Source organism: Pelobates fuscus, chromosome 10 (assembly GCF_036172605.1).
Source record: "Pelobates fuscus isolate aPelFus1 chromosome 10, aPelFus1.pri, whole genome shotgun sequence".
In the NCBI taxonomy this organism is placed as follows: Eukaryota; Metazoa; Chordata; class Amphibia; order Anura; family Pelobatidae; genus Pelobates; species Pelobates fuscus.
The window spans coordinates 148,652,155-148,673,576 of record NC_086326.1 but is presented as its reverse complement, the minus strand read 5'-3'; the positions used below and the strand labels follow the sequence as shown (position 1 = coordinate 148,673,576).

General features: G+C 44.9%; 1 protein-coding gene across 1 annotated transcript in view; it reads left to right on the top strand.

Moving 5' to 3' along the window:
• The window catches only part of LOC134575178 (oocyte zinc finger protein XlCOF6-like), a 108,479-nt gene that overhangs the window by 52,054 nt on the left and 35,003 nt on the right, over positions 1 to 21,422 (top strand). The window lies entirely within an intron of this gene.

Genomic DNA, 21,422 nt, shown 5'->3' with positions numbered 1-21,422 from the left:
TGCACACTATACAAGTTCTGTGATCGTGAGGACTACCTCCAAGAACTCTCTCAAAAGGAGAGACACCGCTCACAGTGAAATGGTTGCTAATGTGACCTACACTGGTATTTCAAGGCAGTTATCAGGTTTCTATTTGCATAATTGCTGCTCAGCATTAACCCTTCTGTGGGTTTGGTTGCTGCTCGGCACAACTTTTCCTGTGTGGACAGTAAATGCCATTAACCACATTTTTATAAGCGGGTGAATACGTGACAATGCTGTTCATTCTTTTGTAACTATATGGGGAGCCAATTACACATCTGGCTTGCTGAAATGCCGACATATGAATTTTCAACTATGAAGTAAATCTGGCTCCAAACCTGGAGGCATATATCATTATACACTATAGACTATTTTTTTCCCTATTCAATTACCGGTAATTCTACTGCAAGTGCTTTTTATGGAGCAGCTATCGTTCTCCAAATGACACGAAACTGTCCTGTACGAATGCAGTGTCTGTTTAATCCCTGTGTGGAGTCTAGACTGTTTCCTATGTATCTGATCACAATCATTATTTATAGGAGTGATCGTAATTTTATAACATGACAGGAGGCTTCGTATTTGCTTAAGACTTTCTTTACTTAAGCTTCACAGCAGCACTTTTTTACTTAGTAACAGGATAACCAATCAGAAAAAATTTAACATGGTATAAAAGTCCCTCCCTGTGACGTCACTCCCTCTTTCTTTGCTGCTTCACACCAGTACAGGTCAGAGTGCCACTGTCTCCTACTTTTCTGTGGGTTCTGTGGTTTATTCTTTATTCTTTATTTTTTACCTATCTGTTTCTGTCATAATTTCACTTTAAATATGGTTTCTTATTCCTAGGTGTTTGTTTCCTACCCTACCTTATTTTTCCCTAAGTTTCTCTTAACTTAGTTCTTATTACCACCTTATTTTTCTTTTCTCATTCTTACAGTTACATTTCTGTTTTGTATATCTATTGAATGTATTATATTTACATTTTCAAATATACCGTTTTAACAGTCCGGGTTGCGGTCGGCATATTTTGCCCCGTTTTCCCGGGCTTTCTGGGCCGTGGAGAACGCCTCCAGCGGCCCCGAGCGCGCACGGCGGCCATCTTGGATCTCGCACGGCGGCCATTTTAACTGCACTTCAGCAGTATCTTTATTTCTAACACCTGGAAAAAGATATATATATATTTTACACTACTATTTTTCAGATAATAATAATATTACCTCAGAGTAGGCTTGATTTCACTCCCCTTGGAAATACCTCACTCTGTAATTTCAGTTTGATGAGTTACTGGCTTATACTACTCCCCCTGGCGGTGAATCGAAAGTACTACTTGGAACCAAATATTTATATTTCGAATTTATATTCAACATCTCATTACTGTTGGGATTACCCCATTACCATTCAGCCTGAGTTTTCATCACATTAATACTGATTTATTTTGAGGGTAAATCCCTAAATATATTTATGATTGCTGTTATGATATACAGCCCATGATTGGCCCGCTTTGTCTGTGCCGCTATACCTCTATACGGGTTTGAAATATTACTCCCGGAGGTTATTAAGACTGGGTGACCCCCAGCTACAGCTTGCACTGTTTTAAAACATTTTAATAAAGTTTTGTGTTATTTCGGACGGCCTCAAATACATTCTAATGCTGGCCTATTCTGCCCCATAGGTATCATCACTATTGCTATGGAGGCTTCAATCCAAGACCAAAACTTACAAGCTGTTATAAATGCGGCTGTTGCCGCTTCACTGGAAAAGGCCCTGGCTCGGGTGCTGCCCATTGAGCCTAAAGATCCAAAAACTTCTGAGCCTCCGCCTTCTGAGGAAGAGGCAGATGATTCAGATTCCACAAGAAGGAACCCTTCCAAACCCACTAAAAGATATTGGAAAGGGGATGGGCCAGAACCACTCAAACGCAAGGGGAAAGAACCGGCAAAACGCCCGAAACAGACCGACACCAAAACAAAACATCCCGTACAACCTACTCTGTCAGAGGAAGAAGACGACTCTTTTGATTTACACCCCTTGGCCATCCTAGATGAATGGCAAGCCGACCACTCTTCTGAAGATGAAGAAGACTGGCCTGGGGCTTCTTTTAAAGGGGCACCTTTCCCTCAAGATTTCAATAGAGATCTCACAACAGAGGATTCTGTACCTGAACAGAATCCTTCGGAAGACGCCGAAACCTTCATGGACACACTGGGTCAACCCCTATTTGACCCACGGCATATTAGATATCCTCGGTCTTCTGAATGGTCACTCCCAATTCATCTCTCCCAATATATCCATTTCTGGATCAGGAGACCACTAGATCGGGAGGTCCGCAAGCGCCTAAGAGCCGAATGCCCTAGGCCGTCCTTGCCGGACAAGGTTGCCATGACCCCGGAGTTCGATCCAATGCTCTGCACATACCTAGCCAGAACTGGCCGTGACCCTAAAAAGGGCATCGAACGCAGCCTACGCCTCACCCAGGACAAGATGTTGGATGTCCTGGGGCCCCTAGCAAGAATTCTACTATTGGCTGATGAAGCCCTCACTAACGAGGGCCCCTTAGACCCATCGGTTATAAGAGAATGGGCACTACGCTCCATTTGCCTGCTGGGCAATGCAAATACTTCCCTATGTACGGAGCGTAGAAAAGCAGTGCTGCTGCGTATGGATGCCAAATTAACCGATCTGGGCACCAAAGAATTGGGCCCCAAGGCTAAGGGTCTATTATTTGGAGAACCCTATATCAAAGAGTTACACAAGCATGTAAACTTATACACTACTTTGAACAAGGCACAATCATCCATGAAAAGAGTATTCCACCAACAACCCTCACGGGTTTTTGGAAGGGCTGGCCGTTCAAGGGGTCGTACAGTCAGCCGCTTCTGAGCCTCAGGCCAACGCCAGCGACCCCCCACCTCATCCTTCTTCCCCAACTACCAGTCAAGGGGTTTCTACACCCAAAGAGCAGACAGGGGAAGAGGAAGCAGAGCCCGTGGACGCAACAGATACCCTACAGGTGAGATTTCCTACCTTTCATCTTACTACGGTTATCATGCGGGCAGGTTATTACATTGTCTAGATATGTGGAAGACGCTGTCTTCAGATACCTGGGTTCTAAACACAGTCCGGGGTTATTTGATAGAATTTTATTCTCTTCCTACTCAAACAGGTTTTCCCCATTACCCGATAATGTCAAGAGCTCAAACCACCCTCCTCGATTCGGAACTACGTTCCTTACTAACAAAAGGAGCTATTCAACCAGCTCCACACGACAAAGGCTTCCTAAGTTCCATCTTCCTAGTCAAGAAGAAATCAGGGGAATTTCGCCCAGTAATCAACCTTCGTCAGTTGAATACTTTCGTGATATACAGGCACTTCAAAATGGAAGGGATTCATCTCCTCAGGGACATCCTCCGACCAGGAGATTGGTTCACCAGACTCGACCTCAAGGATGCTTACCTCTCCGTACCGGTACATACATCCAGCCGACGTTTCCTCCGCTTTCTTTGGCACCACCGGGTCTTCCAATTCACCTGCCTTCCATTCGGCCTGAGTTCCGCTCCATGGTGCTTCACCAAACTACTCAAACCAGTCACCGCGCATCTTCGAGCAAGAGGCATTCGCTGCCTAATCTACCTCGACGACCTCTTACTACTCTGCGATGACGCATCCAGCCTACAGTCACAAACGAACTACGCATCTTCATTGATCGAATCCTTGGGATTCGTCATCAACAAGACGAAATCCTCACTGACTCCATCCCAAATCATTCAATTTCTCGGCTTCGAGATCGACTCCTCTACCTGTGTTCTCCGCCTACCTCAAGCCAAACTAACTGCGATCAGGAAGGAACTACGCAAGACGCTTCGACAAGTGGATATCCCTCTCCGAGGTTTAGCTCGGATTGTAGGCCTACTTTCGGCTTCCATTCAGGCGATCTACCCAGGTCCCCTCCATTATCGGGCCATGCAACGCCTGAAGGCTCAGTTCCTCCAGACCCATCCATCATACGACCAGAGGGTCCCGATCACTACCGAGGTGAGGGAGGAACTCAACTGGTGGCTCCGCCACATGTCTGCCTGGAATGGCAAAGCAATTTTCGGCCCCACTCCAGACTTCGTGGTGGAGTCAGACGCGAGCCTCCAAGGCTGGGGCGCAACTTGTCATGCAACTTCCACCGGGGGACCATGGACCGCGGCAGAACACTCTCTCCACATCAACTGTCTGGAGTTAATTGCAGGTTCGTTCGCAATCCGCAGTCTGGCCAACCACCTCTCAGACTGCTGTATCCTCCTTCGAATGGACAATATCTCAGCTGTCCAATACATCAACAAACTGGGAGGGGCCAGATCACGTACCCTATCCGAAGTGACAAAGGACATCTACAATTTTTGCTTCCAACGCAACATAACAATTCGAGCAGAATATCTCCCGGGAGAAACGAACATTACTGCGGATTGGTTCTCCCGGCATTGGAGGGACGTCAGCGACTGGCGCCTGCACGAATCAGTTTTCTTCCACATCTCCAAGCTCCGAGGACCGTTTACTCTGGACCTTTTCGCCTCCCGAACGAATTTTCAAGTCCCACATTTCTTCAGCTGGCTACCAGACCCAGAATGCTTGGCGGTAGATGCCTTCCTTCAAAAGTGGCCGACAACGGGAGCCTACGCCTTCCCTCCTTTCGCAATGATCCCGAGAGTCCTTCTCCAGATCCGCAGACAACAAGTCACGCTGGTACTACTCACCCTGCTCTGGCAGGGCCAAGCATGGTTCCCAGATCTCCTGGACCTATCCTGCCAACATCCCCTCCTTCTACCTCCATGGCTCAACCTGCTAGAGGACCCCCAAGGAAACCCTCATCCCATGATAATTCAGGGCCACCTCCAACTAGTGGCTTGGACTCTTTCAGGGGATCCTGGAATTTCGGAGAATTATCGCAGAGAACTAAGGAACTCCTCTGGGATTCTTGGGCACCTGGAACCAGAAGATGCTACCTTTCCTCCTGGGGTGCTTGGTGCAATTGGTGCCTGGAACGGAATACCGATCCCCTTACAGCCCCTAGACAGTTCATTTTGAATTTCCTCTCACATCTATTCGACTTAGGCCGCTCATACCGTTCCATCAACGTTGCCCGGTCAGCAATCTCAGCGGCCCACGTGCCTTTAGAGGGAGCTCCGGTTGGCCAGGACCCTTTGATTTGTAGACTATTGCGGGGCATTAAACTAGCTCGCCCCCCAACACCAAAATACTCCAACCTATGGGACGTTAATGTCATGATTCGCTTCCTTGAAGCTTGGCCGAACAACGAAGATCTAACCCTACGTCAACTCTCAGCAAAATTCACTCTGTTACTTTGCCTAATCTCCTTCCGAAGAGTATCAGACGTTCGAGCATTCGACCATAACGCTATCAACTTCTCCCCAGAAGGTGTCACCTTTTCCGTATCCAGACGGACAAAATCAAACTCCTCTTCAGTTTTTTACCCTTATTTCCCTAACCATCCAAAATTGTGTGTGGTCTCTCTTCTCTCTCGTTATTTATCAGTCACCTCCTCTCTACGTTCAACCTCCTCCAGCCAACTATTGATCTCATACGTCCGACCCCATCATCCCGTATCAACCACAACCCTTGCCAGATGGCTTAGGTGGTTGCTCTCCCTGGCCGGGATTGAAACTTCCTTCGGAGCCCACTCCATCAGGGGTGCGGCGGCATCAGGAGCATTCAACGCTGGAGCCTCTCTTCGGGACATCCTTCACTCAGCAGACTGGTCCAGGGAACAGACGTTCCGCAACTTCTACTTTCGTCCAGCTGTGCACGCTTCCTTAGCCCTCCTGGGGGAGCGTTCAAACAGCAAATACGAAGCCTCCTGTCATGTTATAAAATTGTAGATTATGCTAGCTTTAGTGTACTGATAATCTTAATTTTATTAATGACAGGAGGCGAGTATTTCCCACCCATTCACCTTCGTTTCTTCCCCCCCTTAGGTTGCCTCTTTAGGTAAGTTTATCTAAGATATGAGTAACACGCTATGTATATTCTACCAGGGGGGGCTAAGGATTTTTTCTCCATGGTTGTATAAATTAACACTTTAGGGGAGGTGGTCTATTATATATGATTTTTTCTAATTACTGGACACCATAATTTTAGAAGTCCAATTCTCGGATTAATCCTTGGTTTCGACTCTGCTCTCTCGTTTCAGCGTAAAGCCCCTCAAGAGGACAAGTCTAGCTGCTGTTTCATCTCAAGCTTCATCTCAGCTCTCCTAGAAGTCATGTTTTCGTTCCTGTTCCCTCTCAAGCATCAACTTTCTCGTCTGGCTTTCCGGATTTCTTATCGGTTCCCTTTACAGTTTTCCCGTTCCTTTTTGTTCGCAGCCAGAAAGAGGAAGTGACGTCACAGGGAGGGACTTTTATACCATGTTAAATTTTTTCTGATTGGTTATCCTGTTACTAAGTAAAAAAGTGCTGCTGTGAAGCTTAAGTAAAGAAAGTCTTAAGCAAATACTCGCCTCCTGTCATTAATAAAATTAAGATTATCAGTACACTAAAGCTAGCATAATCTACAATTATCATCATGACCACTAACAAATACATTATGTTTTCTAGGCAACTTCGTAAGAAGATTGCGATTTCTTAATAGATAGATTAATGGTTCCATTACAATGTATGTCGAATTATGGATTTTGTAACAGTAAAGAGCATTATGAGTATATATATTTATATTTATTTTCACCATATTTTTCCGTTTTTGTTTTCAAAATCATTGTATGGACTTAAAGAGTATAAGGATCGGGGGGGCGTGGCCTGGCACCGCTACTGCTTAGACGCCATTTCTAACAGCTTCGTAACTAAACTTCTACAAACACCGAAAACGGTGAAAATAACTTCGAGCCGCCAACTACAAACGCACATAACGGGAAGGGGAACCCCTGCTGAATCGACTCATGCCATTCAGGTTCGGATCGACCCCAGCACCATCCCGCAAGATCCGGCAGAAGCTCCGGTCTGAAGGCCTGAAGGCCGCAACTTACCACGCCGAGCTCCTCGCGGACTGGAGTGAGTACCTACACCCCTATCAAAACGACCCTGACATAATAAACATGGGTCGAAAATCGCAGAAACAGACAGGGGCGCCCATATCAGAGGCGAGAGACATAGGGACACTCCTCAAATGCTCCAGGCCCAAAACAGCCGAACCCTCAATTCCCCCAGCTATCTCAGACGCCATAGAGTCCCAAGAGACTGAAGAGGGGAGCGGGAACGGCAGCGAGCACCCAGACGCGGCGACAGCCGCCACAACTGAGTCCCCCAGCCCTGCACACGCCACTAAAAAGGACATTGCAGACCTTTATGATAGAATCAAGCTATTGTTTGACGCTGACATTGCCCTAGTCAAAACAGAAGTGCAAGCGGTTACTGACCGTGTACAAGCCACGGAGGAAGACGTGATCGATATAAAGCAGGGTCTGGCAGCCTTAGGGGACACTGTGCAACAAATGAAAACTCTGCACTCCTCTCTGACACACAGAGTGGACACCCTGGATGACAGGAGTAGGCGTAAGCACATAAAAATCCGCAGAGTCTCCGACGCAGTGACCGTGGAGGAACTGCCTCACTTCCTTAGGCGGCTGATGGCCACAACCCTACCCGCCAAACAAGCTAAACAAATCCCGCTGGATGGAGCATACAGGGTCAATAGACCACAACGCGCCCCAACGAGCTCGCCCAGGGATATTATCCTCAAATGCCAAACCCTCATGGATAAACAAAAGCTTATGAAGGCTTTCCAAGACAGGGCCCCTATGGATTTTGAATCACACCAGCTTATATTCTACCAAGACGTCACTAGGTCAACCCTTCTCTGGAGAAAGACCATGCAACCCATCACAGCTAAGTTGCAGGAGGCAGGCGCGGCCTACCGCTGGTCCGCGTCCCGAACCCTGACGGTCCTCAAGGACGGAAAGATACACACAGCAGCTTCCCCAGCGGATGCCCCCACTTTTCTCGCAGCCCTGGACCTAAGGAGAGACACTGGAAACCCGACGAGACCGGCAACACACCATCAATGGGACATACCTAATGTGACACCCTTTGTTCCATCTCGGAACCGTAACACATCACAGGCTCAGGACTCAGTGACTTAATCTCGGCATGGGTGGCACTACTTCAGTGCACTCCTCCAATGTTAGCGGCAAAGAAACACCTACCAACGAGCCACACACTAGTGGCACCCTACAAAACGAACTGTAGCATATGATTATACCACGTTCTTCTTTCTTTTATAGTTTATCTAGTTTTGGTTTCATTCTATATTTTATGGCACATACTGCCAGTTATTATGCAAGTGCTGAAACACAAACAGACGAACCCTTTAATTCTCCTCTCACTCTCCCCCCCCCGTCACCCCGTAGGTTAGGGGAACACCCCCCCGTCACCCCATAGGTTAGAGTGACATCCGACACTGCCCCTTACTGCCTACCTACCCAAGAGGCACACACCTACATACACACACCGTACCACTGACTTATCCACCTCTAAACCCATACTAGGTGGTCAGAAGGTATGACCCACGACGACCAGCCGACCTCTGGCACGGCACCAACAGGAACCCACTCACCATACCCCGTTCACCACGGAAGCCCATGACACACACCTCACATGACAAGACGTTATAATGTATCTCTGCCTGAAATCAATAGCCTAGCCTGGCTACCTCTTGTTTGGTATTAACGTCGACGCTAAAACACTAAAATGCCACTCACCAGTTTACTACACCAGTTTCTGGTATCATGCTTTAAGTTTATCTCTAATGTGTGAATTATGTTCCTGTTACTATTGGATGACTTATAAAAGGAAAAATGAGGCATTAACAATCCGGAAATGTAAATAATATTATTAGCAATGTGCAAACCCTTTAATGTGGAACACCCTTGCATTTCCCTTTCTTTATTCTGTACCCTTCATATATGCCTTAACAAAATAAAGAATTAAAAAAAAAAGAGTATAAGGATCACAAAAAATATTATATTTACTATCCGTAGGAATGACCCTAATTATTAAAACCACTGACTATGACATCTATGTCTTTCAGATAGACAGCCCAAGAAAGTTATTCCATCCTAAATAGAAAGATCCATAATTTATTATCAAACAAATGTATTTTAATCAAAAATATTATTTATCTCGTATTCTTTATGAGTTTACACCAAATCTGTCATATGTTCAGATCATGTCAGTTATTTTTATAAACATATGGGGATGTAACTATGTATCTGACTCGCTGAAATACCGGCATATGAGTTTTCACGAATAAATAAATCTGGTTCCAAACTCGGAGGCATATATTGTTATGTATTATAGACTAATTTTAGATGTTGTCTCTCTATTCATTTAATCTCAACGCAAGTTTTTTATTTTATAAACAAGACTGCTCTACGCGGGAGCATCATCATCGGTTTAACCCCTGCGTGGAGTTTTAATTGTTTCTGATTTAATTTGATATATGGGCGTAAAGATAAATCATGATTACCGAAATGATCATAATCACCATTTATAGGATTGATAGTAATTATCATTAAGACTACTAACAAATACATTTATGTCTTTCAGGCAATAACTTAAGAAGATTGCGATTCCTTAATAGATAGATTAATAGCTTTGTTATAATATTTGCAGTGATGTATTGTGTATTTTGTATGTTCTAACATTATGTATCAAATATGCCACATGTTTAGATCTTGTCACTCGTGCTTTTTCCATTGTGTATTTTTCACATGTGAATTTGCGTTGGGGATTTACGAAGCTGGTTTATCTGTGTAATCCCAATATATGAGTTTTTTTATGGCAAACCTGTAGGTGCACACTATCTTGTTTTTATTGAGAATGTAAGCAGTTGTATGTAAGAGTTTTTAGTTCACCATTCCTCAAACTATACCATGCTGTTTTGTGTGAGCGCACTCTTTTTATAATACGTCTATTGAGCTCAATACAGCGAGTATGTCAGCATTTTACTAATACTCATTATTTTATATTCATACCATTTGATTTTAACTTGAGTTCCAATATTAAGGTAGAAAAATAAAGGATCTCTTGTGACACTATTGAGATGTATCCACATAACTTAAAAAAGATAGACTGTATCAGCGTATGAAGGGTTAATTATGGATTGGAAAGATCAGACCAAGCAGTATATAATGGGCCAAGACATTGACATTTGGTGCTGTAGCTGTTGAATTGTATTTAAACCATTGCAATTTTTGTATACCTATATTAAACCCAAATATTCACTGATTATTATCACGCATGTTACATATTATTATTATTTTATCATTATTGGCACAATAAATTATATTTTTGAAAATAAATTGTGATTTACTGTATGGAATAAAATCCTCTGATGGCTTTCTCTAGGATCTAAGAGAATTGAAATAGTGGGCAATTCTCAACGTTATATTATTCATTTTCGGGTGCAGTGCTGAGATATCAATTTTGATATAAAAAAAATGATTAAATTAATTTTAGATAATTTTTATGGAAATATTATTTTTAATATTTATCACCCCATAAATATCCCCACAATTTGATGTCTTCTTTTTTCTAAAAAACTTATTTTTTTCAGCCCCCAAAGGCCAAGTAAAAAACCATAATACCTGTTGAACTTAAAATAGAAAAACTTGAGCGCAAAAATAAAAAAATATGAAGAAAAAAAAATACCCTGACGATAAAAATCGAATCCATCCTTTCGTGACTGTTCCCGTGTCCCCTCTCTCACGTTTTTGCCAATGTTTTTACTGAGTACACTGTCTCTGGGGTATAAAGGTGCTACTTCCATATATACCCAGGGCACGGTCACAACTAGTGATGTACCGAACGGTTCGCTGGCGAATAGTTCCTGGCGAACATAGCGTGTTTGCGTTCGCCGTGGCGGGCGAACACATGTGCGGTTCGATCCACCCCCTATTCGTCATCATTGAGTAAACTTTGACCCTGTGCCTCACGGTCAGCAGACACATTCCAGCCAATCAGCAGCACACCCTCCCTAGCAGACCCTCCCACCTCCTGGACAGCATCCATTTTAGATTCATTTGGAAGCTGCATACATTTTTTTCCTATTTTTTTGTATTATTTTTTTATTTATTTATTTTTTTTATTTATTTTTTTAAATTCTTTATTTTTGTAGTGCATGGAGGTATAACAAATGAGCATGTGGTACCCCAACGGCATTCCTCATGCTTTTCAAGTAACAATTGTAACAATAGGGTACATCTTAATACCCTAGTCTGCGTGGAGCCCTCCATGGGTGAAGATGGATTAATTTTTTTTTGCACTCAGGATTTTTATTTTATTTTTAAGTTCGACGGGTATGATGGCTTTTTATTTGGCCTTTTTTGGGGCTGAAAAATGAAGATTTTAGAAAAAAGAAGACGTTGAATAGTAAGTTGAATTTTACTTTACAGGGTAGTAATTTTATTCCCCCCTCACTATTTTTTAAGGTGAGGGGGGTAGGTAGGGGCTTTTTTATTTGGGTGTGGGGGCTTTTTTATTTGGGGACCCCTAGTCACCTTTGATGGGGGAGGGGGGATTTTCATTTATGGCCCCCACCCGCCGCTCTACACACACTATACACACTCTACACACACTATACACACTCTACAGACACTGCATACACTCTACACACACTGCAAACACTGCACACACACTATGCACACACTGCACACACTCTACACACACTGTACACACTATACACACACTGTACACACTATGCACACACTGCATACACTATGCACACACTATGCACACACTACACACTGCACACAATATACACACACTACACACACTGCATACACACTGCACACACTATACACACACTGCATGCACTACGCACACTGCATACACACTATACACACACACTATACACACACTGCATACACTATGCACACACTGCACACTCTATACACACACTGCACACACTATACACACACTGCACACACTATACACACACACTATACACACACACTATACACACAATATACACACACTGTACACACTATACACACACTGCATACACATACATTTAAAAAAAATTGCAGTTGTTTTTTACATTTCAAAGTTTGGGGGGGTGCCAAATGAAGGATCCGCCCCGGGTGCCAAATGCTCCAGGTACGCCCCTGTATAGAGGGGAGCCATGTTACTCTGTATATAGAGAGGAGCCATGTTTACACTGTATATAGAGGGAGCCATGTTTACACGGTATATAGAGGGAAGCCATGTTACTCTGTATATAGAGGGAGCCATGTTATTCTGTATATAGAGGGAGCCATGTTTACACGGTATATACAGGGAAGCCATGTTACTCTGTATATAGAGGGAGCCATGTTATTCTGTATATAGAGGGAGCCATGTTTACACGGTATATAGAGGGAAGCCATGTTACTCTGTATATAGAGAGGAGCCATGTTTACACGGTATATAGAGGGAAGCCATGTTACTCTGTATATAGAGGGAGCCATGTTACTCTGTATATAGAGGGAGCCATGTTATTCTGTATATAGAGAGAAGCCATGTTTACACGGTATATAGAGGGAAGCCATGTTATTCTGTATATAGAGGGAGCCATGTTTACACTGTATATAGAGGGGAGCCATGTTACTCTGTATATAGAGGGGAGCCATGTTACACTGTATATAGAGGGGAGCCATGTTACTCTGTATATAGAGGGAGCCATGTTACTCTGTATATAGAGGGGAGCCATGTTTACACGGTATATAGAGGGAAGCCATGTTACTCTGTATATAGAGGGAGCCATGTTATTCTGTATATAGAGGGAGCCATGTTTTTCTGTATATAGAGGGAGCCATGTTTACACGGTATATAGAGGGAGCCATGTTACTCTGTATATATAGGGAGCCATGTTATTCTGTATATAGAGGGAGCCATGTTTACACGGTATATAGAGGGAAGCCATGTTACTCTGTATATAGAGGGAGCCATGTTATTCTGTATATAGAGGGGAGCCATGTTACTCTGTATATAGAGGGAGCCATGTTTACACGGTATATAGAGGGAAGCCATGTTACTCTGTATATAGAGAGGAGCCATGTTTACACTGTATATAGAGGGAGCCATGTTACTCTGTATATAGAGAGGAGCCATGTTTACACGTTATATAGCCATGTTATTCTGTATATAGAGGGAGCCATGTTATTCTGTATATAGAGGGAGCCATGTTTACATGGTATATAGAGGGAATCCATGTTACTCTGTGTATAGAGGGAGCCATGTTACTCTGTACAGGGAGTGCAGAATTATTAGGCAAATGAGTATTTTGACCACATCATCCTCTTTATGCATGTTGTCTTACTCCAAGCTGTATAGGCTCGAAAGCCTACTACCAATTAAGCATATTAGGTGATGTGCATCTCTGTAATGAGAAGGGGTGTGGTCTAATGACATCAACACCCTATATCAGGTGTGCATAATTATTAGCCAACTTCCTTTCCTTTGGCAAAATGGGTCAAAAGAAGGGCTTGACAGGCTCAGAAAAGTCAAAAATAGTGAGATATCTTGCAGAGGGATGCAGAACTCTTAAAATTGCAAAGCTTCTGAAGCGTGATCATCGAACAATCAAGCGTTTCATTCAAAATAGTCAACAGGGTCGCAAGAAGCGTGTGGAGAAACCAAGGCGCAAAATAACTGCCCATGAACTGAGAAAAGTCAAGCGTGCAGCTGCCAAGATGCCACTTGCCACCAGTTTGGCCATATTTCAGAGCTGCAACATCACTGGAGTGCCCAAAAGCACAAAGTGTGCAATACTCAGAGACATGGCCAAGGTAAGAAAGGCTGAAAGACGACCACCACTGAACAAGACACACAAGCTGAAACGTCAAGACTGGGCCAAGAAATATCTCAAGACTGATTTTTCTAAGGTTTTATGGACTGATGAAATGAGAGTGAGTCTTGATGGGCCAGATGGATGGATTGGTAAAGGGCAGAGAGTTCCAGTCCGACTCGGACGCCAGCAAGGTGGAGGTGGAGTACTGGTTTGGGCTGGTATCATCAAAGATGAGCTTGTGGGGCCTTTTCGGGTTGAGGATGGAGTCAAGCTCAACTCCCAGTCCTACTGCCAGTTTCTGGAAGACACCTTCTTCAAGCAGTGGTACAGGAAGAAGTCTGCATCCTTCAAGAAAAACATGATTTTCATGCAGGACAATGCTCCATCACACGCGTCCAAGTACTCCACAGCGTGGCTGGCAAGAAAGGGGATAAAAGAAGAAAATCTAATGACATGGCCTCCTTGTTCACCTGATCTGAACCCCATTGAGAACCTGTGGTCCATCATCAAATGTGATATTTACAAGGAGGGAAAACAGTACACCTCTCTGAACAGTGTCTGGGAGGCTGTGGTTGCTGCTGCACGCAATGTTGATGGTGAACAGATCAAAACACTGACAGAATCCATGGATGGCAGGCTTTTGAGTGTCCTTGCAAAGAAAGGTGGCTATATTGGTCACTGATTTGTTTTTGTTATGTTTTTGAATGTCAGAAATGTATATTTGTGAATGTTGAGATGTTATATTGGTTTCACTGGTAAAAATAAATAATTGAAATGGGTATATATTTGTTTTTTGTTAAGTTGCCTAATAATTATGCACAGTAATAGTCACCTGCACACACAGATATCCCCCTAAAATAGCTATAACTAAAAACAAACTAAAAACTACTTCCAAAAATATTCAGCTTTGATATTACTGAGTTTTTTGGGTTCATTGAGAACATGGTTGTTGTTCAATAATAAAATTAATCCTCAAAAATACAACTTGCCTAATAATTCTGCACTCCCTGTATATAGAGGGAGCCATGTTATTCTGTATATAGAGGGAGCCATGTTTACACGGTATATAGAGGGGAGCCATGTTATTCTGTATATAGAGGGAAGCCATGCTACTCTGTATATAGAGAGGAGCCATGTTTACACTGTATTTAGAGGGAGCAATGTTACTCTGTATATAGAGATGAGCCATGTTTACACTGTATATAGAGGGAGCCATGTTATTCTGTATATAGAGGGAGCCATGTTATTCTGTATATAGAGGGAGCCATGTTTACACGGTATATAGAGGGAATCCATGTTACTCTGTATATAGAGGGAGCCATGTTTACACGGTATATAGAGGGAAGCCATGTTACTCTGTATATAGAGGGAGCCATGTTACTCTGTATATAGAGGGAGCCATGTTATTCTGTATATAGAGAGGAGCCATGTTTACGCTGTATATAGAGGGGAGCCATGTTACTCTGTATATAAAGAGGAGCCATGTTTACACTGTATATAGAGGGAGCCATGTTACTCTGTATATAGAGGGAAGCCATGTTACTCTGTATATAGAGGGGAGCCATGTTACACTGTATATAGAGGGAGCCATGTTACTCTGTATATAGAGGGAGCCATGTTACTCTGTATATAGAGGGAAGCCATGTTACTCTGTATATAGAGGGGAGCCATGTTACACTGTATATAGAGGGAGCCATGTTACTCTGTATAAAGAGGAAGCCATGTTTACTCTGTATATAGAGGGAGCCATGTTACTCTGTATATAGAGGGAAGCCATGTTACTCTGTATATAGAGGGGAGCCATGTTACACTGTATATAGAGGGAGCCATGTTACTCTGTATATAGAGGGAGCCATGTTACTCTGTATATAGAGGGAAGCCATGTTACTCTGTATATAGAGGGAAGCCATGTTACTCTGTATATAGAGGGGAGCCATGTTACACTGTATATAGAGGGAGCCATGTTACTCTGTATATAGAGGGAGCCATGTTACTCTGTATATAGAGGGGAGCCATGTTACACTGTATATAGAGGGAGCCATGTTACTCTGTATAAAGAGGAAGCCATGTTTACTCTGTATATAGAGGGAGCCATGTTACTATCTGAGGTGGTTAACTATGATTGGCCCTGGCATGTTTGTTAGTCTGGCCTGCATGGTTGTCTGGCATGAATAAAAGTAGCATGTTTCAACTATATTAGTAGTTAAACTAGTTTGCACTAAAACATGTGCAAATGGGGAGTTTGCGGTTGTGCAAATGGACTGTTGTGTAATCTGATCGTACAACGCTTTGTGCATAAGTACCCAGGCTTACAGGACGTCCTGAAGCAGGCCAGCAAGGTGTGTGGCCATTTCAGGCGTTCCTACACGGCCATGGCGCACTTTTCAGATATCCAGCGGCGAAACAACATGTCAGTGAGGCCAGGGGCGTATTAGCCACGAGGCAAACAAGGCATTTGCCTTGGGCGGCATTTTCCAGGGGGTGGCAAAAAAAGCCGCCCCCAAATGCCCAAGGCAAATGTCTTGTTAGCCTTGCGGCTAACAGACATGCTGGGCTGCCGGTGGGCTGCTGGGCGGTCAGGCGGCGCTGGTGGGCGGCCGGCGAGGGAGCACTTCCTCTGAGCTGTCTGCTCAGCTCCCTCACGCGCCGCAGAGTGAGGCTGGGAGCCAGAATATGACGTCATATTCCGGCTCCCAGCCTCACTCTGAGGCGCGCGAGGGAGCTGAGCAGACAGCTCAGAGGAAGTGCTCCCTCGCCAGCCACCCGCCGCCCGCCAGGCAGTGCCGCTCGCCCAGCAGACACTGGACCACCAGGGAGGAAGAGACCCCCCCCCGGCATTCCCAAAGGTAAGGAGGCTGGGGGGGGGGGGGTGTTTAAATACATTTTTAAAAATGTGTTAATGTGGGTGGGTGAGTGTGTGTGTGTCTGTTTGTCTGTTAGTGTGTGTGTCTGTTAGTGTGTTTGTCTGTGTCTGTTAGTGTTTGTCTGTTAGTGTGTGTGTCTGTTAGTGTGTGTGTCTGCTAGTGAGTGAGTGTGTCTGTTAGTGTGTGTCTGTTAGTGATTGTGTTTGTCTGTTACTGAGTGTGAGTGTGTCTGTTAGTGTGTGTGTGTTTCTGTTAGCAAGTGTGTGTTTCTGTTAGCTAGTGTATGCATATCTGTCAGTGAATGTGTGTGTGTGTATTTAGAATGCGGGGCAGGGGGGAAAGGTTGGGTGGGGGTGGCGCGGGGGGGGGGGGGGCGCCTGAGTTTTGTCCTGTGAGGCGCTTGATTTGCGACAGCCCGACACGTTGGAATTCAACACTCCTAATGTTCGACCGCCTGCTCCAACAAGAAAAAGCCGTTAATGACTATTTGTATGACCGGGGTGCTAAGACAGCCTCTGCGGAGCTGGGAATTTTTTTGCCACGTTACTGGACGCTCATGCGCAATGCCTGTAGGCTCATGCGTCCTTTTGAGGAGGTGACAAACCGAGTCAGTCGCACCGAAGGCACCATCAGCGACATCATACCATTTGATTTCTTCCTGGAGCGTGCCCTGCGAAGAGTGCTGGATCAGGCCGTAGATGAGCGTGAAGAGGAAGAGTTGTGGTCACCATCACCACCAGAAACAGCCTTATCAACATCGCTTGCTGGACGCTGGAAGAGGATTGTGAGGAAGAGGAGTCAGAGGAGAAATGTGGCTTTGAGGAGGAGGAGGAAGACCAACCACAACAGGCATCCCAGGGTGCTCGTTGTCACCTATCTGGCACCCGTGGTGTTGTATGTGGTTGGGGGGAGGAACATACCTTCAGTGAGATCACTGAGGACGAGGAACGGGACATGAGTAGCTCGGCATCCAACCTTGTGCAAATGGGGTCTTTCATGCTGTCGTGCCTGTTGAGGGACCCTCGTATAAAAAGGCTGAAGGAGAACGACCTGTACTGGGTGTCCACGCTACTAGACCCCAGGTATAAGCAGAAAGTGCCTGAAATGTTACCGAATTACCGCAAGTCGGAAAGGATGCAGCAGATCCAAAATAAATTAAAAAGTATGCTTTACACAGCGTATAAGGGTGATGTCACAGCACAACGGGAATCTAACAGGGGAAGAGGTGAAATTAATCCTCCTCCTCCCACGACGGCAAGGACAGGACGCTTTACAGACGTGTTGTTGATGGAGGACATGCAGAGCTTTTTAAGTCCTACGCATCGCCACAGCCCTTCGGGGTCCACCCTCAGAGAACGACTCGACCGACAGGTAGCAGACTACCTCGCCTTAACTGCAGATATCGACACTCTGAGGAGCGATGAACCCCTTGACTACTGGGTGTGCAGGCTTGACCTGTGGCCTGAACTATCCCAATTTGCGATAGAACTTCTGGCCTGCCCCGCTTCAAGTGTCCTGTCAGAAAGGACCTTCAGTGCAGCAGGAGGTATTGTCACTGAGAAGAGAAGTCGCCTAGGTCAAAAAAGTCTAGATTACCTCACCTTTATTAAGACGAATGAGGGATGGATCCCGAAGGGACTGACAGTGGGCGATACATTCGACTAAAAAAGGCCTGATGAGGGGGACGTAACAGGGATTAAACTGATAAGAATAGTACTACTTAACACACCACTCTTATCTGGTGGCACATTAGATTGCACGCGCAGTGCCCCAAATTTGAAGTAGGAGGACCGACCAAGCATGTTTTTCCATCTCCCGGTTCCTAAAATCGATGCCATATACACGTCCCCTGATAGGGGACGTAACAGGGATTAAACTGATAAGAATAGTACTACTTAACACACCACTCCTATCTGGTGGCACATTAGATTACACGCGCAGTGCCCCAAATTTGAATTAGGAGGACCAACCAAGCATCTTTTTCCATCTCCTGGTTCCTAAAATCGATGCCATATACACGTCCCCTGATAGGGGACGTAACAGGGATTAAACTGATAAGAATAGTACTACTTAACACACCACTCCTATCTGGAGGCACATTAGATTGCACGCGCAGAGCCCCAAATTTGAAGTAGGAGGACTGACCAAGCATCTTTTTCCATCTCCCGGTTCCTAAAATCAATGCCATATACACGTCCCCTGATAGGGGACGTAACAGGGATTAAACTGATAGGAATAGTACTACTTAACACACCTTATAATAACGCAGAGAGAGGCAATGCAGAGAGAGGAGTCTGAAGAAGAGGAGTCAGACGAGGAAAGTGGCTTTGAGGAGGTGGAAGACCAAACACAGCAGGCGCCCCCGTTGTCCCCATCTACTTCCTCCTCCAGCTCAGAATCCATCCCACTCGTTACTAAACCTCCCCTTCCGGTACCAACCCCCGTTAAACCCATATATCCTGATTTGGCGCCAATTCAAGCTTCCGGTCAGGCTTCCTCTAGCCCGGCTCGGAATATTCTATTCACTGACCTTCCCCACGATAAAGCTTCTACATCCTCATGCCTTACTACCCCTCGACCGGAACCCCTAACCGACGCCCCTCAACGAAGCCCTGTACTAACCCGACAACTGACCGGTACCCAAAAACCTAAAAATTATCAGATGCCACTTCGATTGAATCCCGGGTCAGCATACCTAAATGATGTAGGTCAAATGGTGTATGCTGACCCAGTCTTCGTATATGTCCCATTCACGACTACCGATCTCCTAAATTGGAAGACCCACAATTCCTTGTATACTGAAAAACCACAAGCCATGACCGACCTGTTCACCTCGATAGTCCAGACGCATAATCCAACTTGGGCTGATTGCCAGCAATTATTAATGACATTGTTTAACAACGAGGAGAGGACTAGGATAAACCAAGCGGCCATTAAAGCGCTGGAGGAAGAAGCCCGTACTTTAAACCAAGCAAATCCAGCAGCATGGGCCGCAACTCATTATCCTAATGCTGATCCCGACTGGGATGTTAATGGCGCAGATATGGTTCATCTAAAAGCCTATAGAGACGCTATAATTGCTGGCATGAAAGCCGGAGGGAAGAAAGCCATAAATATGTCGAAGACGGTTGAGGTGATTCAGAAAAGTGATGAAGCGCCTAGTGTCTTTTATGACCGATTATTGGAGGCATACCGCTTGTATACCCCCTTTAATCCGGAAGACACTGAGAATTCCCGAATGGTAAACTCTGCCTTTGTCAGTCAAGCCTACGGAGATATTAAGCGCAAGCTACAAAAGTTAGAAGGGTTCGCAGGAATGTCCATCACCCAACTAATGGAGGTAGCGAAAAAGGTGTATATGAATAGGGAATCAGAAAGTAAGAAAGAGGAAGAGCGCAAGATGCGTAAAAAGGCGGATATGCTAGCGGTAGCGATCGCAGGTGTAGATAGACGAGGCCCAGATAGAGGCAATAGTAGGTGGAATAGGGAACCCCTGAGTAGGAATCAGTGCGCGTATTGTAGAGAAGAAGGGCATTGGAGAAGCGAGTGTCCAAAAAGAGAGCAGTACGAGAGAGACCCACCCAGGGCAGGTTATGGAAACTTTAGAGGTAGAGCGAGAGGTAGAGGAGTTCCCAGAGGGAGTAATAGTAATAACAGAGGAAGTGTAAGAGAAGACAGATACTATCCCGCAGCGCAAAGGTCCCGCGATAGAGAAGATAGGGACTTTGTAGGATTGGCTGACACGGTCATGGAGGACTATTGATACCGACCGGGCTCCATCCCCCTTGGTCGAGCGGAGCCTGTGGTCGATGTGTCAATAGGGGGAAAAGGGAGTGCATTCATGATTGACACTGGTGCTGAACATTCGGTGGTGACTGACCTAGTTGCTCCTCCATCTGGAAGAACTATTACTGTAATAGGAGCAACTGGAAGAAGTGCTGCAAAACCGGTTCTTAAAAGTCGACAATGTGCATTGGGAGGCCACATAGTAAAACATCAATTCCTTTATATGCCCGAATGTCCAGTCCAATTGCTGGGACGTGATTTACTATCAAAATTACAAGCGCAGATAACGTTCCTACCAAATGGAACAACATCCTTAAAGTTTAATGGACCTTCAGGTACTATGACATTATCTGTACCAAAGGAAGAAGAGTGGCGACTATATACAGCGTTGACTAGCCAAAAAGCTAAGAGTGATGAATCCTTATTCAACATACCAGGAGTCTGGGCAGAGAACAACCCACCAGGACTGGCCCGCAATATTCCACCCATTCGAATTGAACTAAAACTTGGGGTTTATCCAGTGAGCCTACGGCAATATCATATCCCGCAGAAGGCTAAGAAGAATATTCAATCTTATCTGGATAAGTTCATACGGTATGGTATCCTAAAATTCTGTACTTCCCCCTGGAACACCCCATTGCTGCCTGTTCAAAAGCCCGGTACAGATGAGTATCGCCCTGTGCAGGACTTGAGAGCAGTCAATGATGCGGTTGTAAGTATACATCCAGTTGTGCCCAATCCGTATAACCTGCTTGCTTTAATTCCGGGCAGGGCTATCTATTTTACAGTCTTAGACCTCAAAGATGCCTTCTTTTGCCTCCGAATTGCCGCAGAAAGCCAATGTATCTTCACTTTCCAATGGGAAAATGCTGTAACGGGCTCGAAACGCCAGATGACTTGGACAAGACTGCCCCAAGGGTTTAAAAATTC